Genomic DNA, 4,950 nt, shown 5'->3' with positions numbered 1-4,950 from the left:
CTTTGCAGGCAAATGCCTTAACCGCTAAGCCATCCCTCCAGCCCCTCTCTCACTTTTGAGGTCCCTTGGCTATTGGCCCACCTGGATCACTCCCAACTTTAGTCCTTAACCCATTCCCATCTGGAAGTCACTTCTGCTATGTGAAGTCACATATTCATGGATCCTGGGGATTAGGGCGTGGGTATTTTGGAGTGACTGCCATTCAGTTTAGAGCCAGAACTGTGGTCATGTTCCCTTCGATTTTGGGGGACACTGGGAAGGTCCCTATAGTAAGACTTTGTTTACCCCTATAGCACTCCTCTACTTTACAACATCTGGCAAACTGGCCCTGCTCGTTCTGTGACTTTCTATTAAATGTCTGTCTGCTCCACTCTTCATGAAGACCTGGGAGGACATGGACACTATCTCCCTTACTCTTGAATCCAGCAGTGCCTGCACCCTACTTGGATCATAGAAAGTGTTATACACAGGCCTGGATAGATGGCTTAGTGGTTAAGGCATTTGCCTGCAAAGCCTAAGGACCCTGGTTTGATTCCCCAGGACCCATGTAAGCCAAATGCACAGTGTGGCACATGCATCTGGAGTTTGTTTGCAGTGACTGAAGGCCCTGGAGTGCCCTCTCTCTCTATCTGCCTCTTTCTCTTTCTCAAATAAATAAATAAATAAATAATCTTTTAAAAAAGAAAGTAATATATATGCATATATATTTGTGTATGCACACACCACACATGAACATATTTGGTACATGAAGAGATACTCTACCCATCTTATTTCATTGTAATTTTAATACTCCTATGATACAAGGATACCATACCCACTTTATAGATGAAACTGAAGTTTCAAGAGTAAATAGCTTATCCTTCCTTCTGAGCCCTTGCTCTCCATTTCATATCTGATTTTTTCTCATATCTTGTATTATTGGTTGTAATAGTCATGCAGTATGCCAGAAGATAGAAAGCTTACAAGAAGGGCATCTGAGATCGCATCATGGGTGCTGAGGTCAACCCACCCCCACCCCCGGTCAGCTTGCCTTTGACTGGAAACCATTGACTGATTTGGTACGCGTGAACAGTCAATACCAAACAGAGTTGCTTAGTTGAGCAGACTGAGAAACAACCAGCCTGAGTGGACGGCAAACTAGTTGTGCGAGTAACAGTTTTTATCTGATTCTGGTGCCCTGCTGCTATTCCTAAATACTAGAAAAAGTCAGCGATCACAAACAAAAACTGCCTCTTTCTCTCTGTCTCTCAAATAAATAAAATATTAAAAACAAGATATTTATTTATTTATTTGCAAGGAGATAGGAGAAAGAGAGAGAGGAGAGAAAGAGAGACAGCGAGAGAGAACAGCCATGCCAGGGCCTCCTGCCACTGCAAACAGACTCCAGACACATGCAACATTTTTCTTTTCTTTTCTTTTTTTTTTGGGGGGGGGGTTATAGCATGTTAACACACCATTGGATTAGCTTTATTATACAGAAGCCCAGACACCAGTAACCTTTATATACACATGACTACAATATAATCTTGTGCCCTAAGACCAGGGGTGAGCGTGGAGGCAGTCCCCCACTATCACAAATTATGCAGTCAAGTTTCCCGCATTTGGGGAAATAGCAGGTGTCAGCACATTGGGAGTGCAATGGATAAACTGCGCCCTGGGAAAACCACCTTCGTGATCACAGCATCTCCCCGCCAGGTAAGCATTCTCTTTCCTTTTGATCTGAGAGAGGTCACAGTCTCTGTACTAGCCTTCCACTGACACAGGCTTCGTTGCCCTTCTATCTGCCCCTGAAGCCTGAAGATACCTCGGGAATTCTGCCAAAGCCCTGGAATTAGTTGACTGTGGTACAAGAAGAACTGCCTGGGATTCCCCCATCTGTTAGTTTCACTTTGAGTGGAATGTAATGTTAGAAAGACAATTTACAGAAAATATACTTGAAAAGGAAGCGATGAGGCATGTTGATTGACATACAAACAGGAATGTTACTTCTATTGGCTAAATATGCAATTTTCAGTAAATCCTTTTAGCTCCATGAGAAGGTTTCAATATGATAGTGATACAGTGATATAAGCCTGTATGTCACACACACACACACACACACACACACACACACACACACACACACACACACATTAAGAAATGGGGCTGGAGAGACTGCATACTGGTTAAGGCACTTGCCAGAGAAGCCTAAGGACCCAGGTTGGATTCCCCAGTATCCACATAAGCCAGACTGCACATGGTGGCACATGCATCTGGAGTTTGTTTGCATTCTGTCTCTCTATCTACCTCTTTACCTCTCTCAAATAAATAAAAAGCCAAAAACCAAAAACTACCTTACTAGCCATTGTTACATATAGGGATATCTATTTTGTATTTTACCAAATAATTATATGTGTATAAATGTGTGTGTGTATGTGTGTGTGTGTGTATATATATATATATGTATATATATATATGTGTGTGTGTGTGTGTGTGTGTGTGTGTGTATATATATGTGTGTGTGTGTGTGTGTGTATATATATATTTATTTATATATATATGTGTGTGCGTGTGTGTGTGTGTGTGTGTGTGTGTGTGTGTGTATACGACTAAATGTATAGGTATGTGCACATATCTATATAGTAAGTGTTTATGATAGGAAGGAAGACAAGCCAGTGAAAAAGGAGAGAGGGGAGAGATTGACATTACAGTTTTAGACAAAATTCTTTCTCTTTTAGGAATCACCTTTTAAATTAAAAAAATTTTTTTTAAATTTTTCAGATTTTTATTAACAACTTCCATGACTATAAAAAATATCCCATGGTAATACCCTCCCTCCCCCTCCTTTCCCCTTTGAAACACCATTCTCCATCATATCCCCTCCCATCTCAATCAGTCTTTCTTTTATTTTGATGTAATGATCTTTTCCTCCTGTTATGATGGTCTTGTGTAGGTAGTGTCAGGCACTGTGAGGTCATGGACATCCAGGCCATTTTGTGTCTGGGAGGAGTACATTGTAAGAGTCTTACCTTTCCTTTGGCTCTTACATTCTTTCAGCTACCTCTTCCACAATAGATCCTGAGCCTTGGAAGGTGTGATAGAGATATTGCAGTGCTGAGCACTCCTGTCACTTCTTTCCAGCCCCATGATGCCTTCTGAGTCATCCCAAGGTCACTGCCATCTGAAAAGAGAAGATTCTCTACCAAAAGTGAGAGTAGCATTAATATAAGGCTATGAACATTAAGAGAAGTGCTTACTGGGCAGTTTGATAAGCATAGTATATACATTTAGCCAGACAGCAACAGACGTTACACCCCTAGGGCAGGAATCACCTTTTTTATGATCTTCAACTACTGAAATGAGACCTCCCACACATACCACTGAGGATAATCTCCTTTACTTAAAGCCCATAGGTTGTAAATGTTAGTCCCATCAACACAATACTTTCAGGGAAGCATACACAGTGCTATTTGGTCCCACAACCAGGAAAGGTCATCTCACCAGGATGACACTGAAAATTAGCTGCCATACCCTATTAGGAGGAAATCAAGCAGTGCCAACATATTTTCCACCCTCGGGAGATGTGAACACACATCTATTCACTCTAGATAGACTGCAGCCAACAGGCCAAAACACAACTGCACCACAACCAGGTCTGCTGAACTGACCAGTTTATTGGGGTTGCTTACAGAGCAAGGGTGAGGGGCTGCTGACAGGAGCCTGGGTGACTCAAAGGCAGCTGCATCCCTAGAAAGCCCAGCCCAGCCTAGATGACTCACAGGGGCTGCATGTCCGGAGCTCACTGCCCAACCTGCAGATAGCCTGGCTGCTTGGAGAGACCCTTCTCAAGCAGTCGTTTTCCCTTTACATAACCTTAGGGAGGGCTCTTGCAATCATTTTCCTGGACCTGTTGACTTCCTGAGTCTCCTCTCACACTAGGGAATCTTTGGATTACACACAGCCCTGGTCAGAGTCTGTCCCTCAACAGGTGTTTACCACTCTTATAACCGTGGGGAGCAGGTTCTGTGACCTGTTAAGTTTCAGCCTTTCCAAGCTTGACCTCCTGAGTCTCCCGAGCCTCCCTTGTCCCTTCAAGGGGGAATATTTTCATTCAGTGGAATTTGCTATGCAATTTAGACCAAGTACACCTCCAAATTGTCAACCTATCCCTGGATATTCACTCTAAAAAACTATTGATTTTATTTGAAAGCAGAGACAGACAGAGAAAGAGAGAGAGAAGAGGGAAGAGAAAAGAGAGAAAGAGAGAGAGAAAATGGGTGTACCAGGGCCTCCTGCCATAGCAAACCAACTCTACATGCATGCACCACTTTGGGCATCTGGATTTACATGGGTACTGGGGAATTGAATCCAGGTCATTAGGTTTTGCAGGCAAGTGCCTTAACCACTGAGCCATTTCTATTGCTTTTCCTTCTGCAGGCCTTGGTTGATGTTTAATCATTTAGGTTTTCAGAATATCTAATCTTCAAGGAGTAGGAATTGTTTTCTATCAATAAGCTTCTTGCCCCGTAAGTACTGGCCCAACCTCGTTCTGAACTTCATACACCACGCATTCCTGAGGTGATAGCTATACAAAGAGTGACTCCAAGATGTGTGCTTGGATGACAAGTGAAGGCCACTCTCATATTTAGGGAAGATGCAAAAGTCTGCTTTGAGCTCTTGTCTAAGTACAAAGCTTGGACAGTGGCTTCTCTGATGAGGTTTAAATTTCATCTCAGGAACTTTGCTGTTGATCGCGTTTTGCAATACCTGCCCTCTGACAGCGTAGAGTCTGGTCTGTAATTTCACAACAATAAACCTGGTAGGAAAACCTGATGTTCTAATACCATCTCATTATGGGACATTTTACTACACCAAGCAGCACTGAGCAACTGTCCCATAAATAATATATATACAAGGGTTTCATGCTTCTAACCAGCCCGGGCAATATCTACGAATCTGATTCCCCTCAGT

The 4,950-nt window shown here is 42.7% G+C and overlaps 1 non-coding gene across 1 annotated transcript; it reads right to left on the bottom strand.

Annotated features, from left to right (window-relative positions):
- Window positions 1–1,540: 1,540 nt before the first annotated feature.
- On the bottom strand, window positions 1,541–1,703 carry LOC123455464. Its single transcript, XR_006633933.1, has one exon. It is a non-coding gene; the product is annotated as a U1 spliceosomal RNA (small nuclear RNA).
- Window positions 1,704–4,950: the final 3,247 nt, after the last annotated feature.

The sequence above is a fragment of the Jaculus jaculus genome, chromosome 16, assembly GCF_020740685.1.
Source record: "Jaculus jaculus isolate mJacJac1 chromosome 16, mJacJac1.mat.Y.cur, whole genome shotgun sequence".
Classification (NCBI taxonomy): Eukaryota; Metazoa; Chordata; class Mammalia; order Rodentia; family Dipodidae; genus Jaculus; species Jaculus jaculus.
Note: the sequence above shows the minus strand (reverse complement) of the source record. Positions and strands in the feature narration are given on the sequence as shown.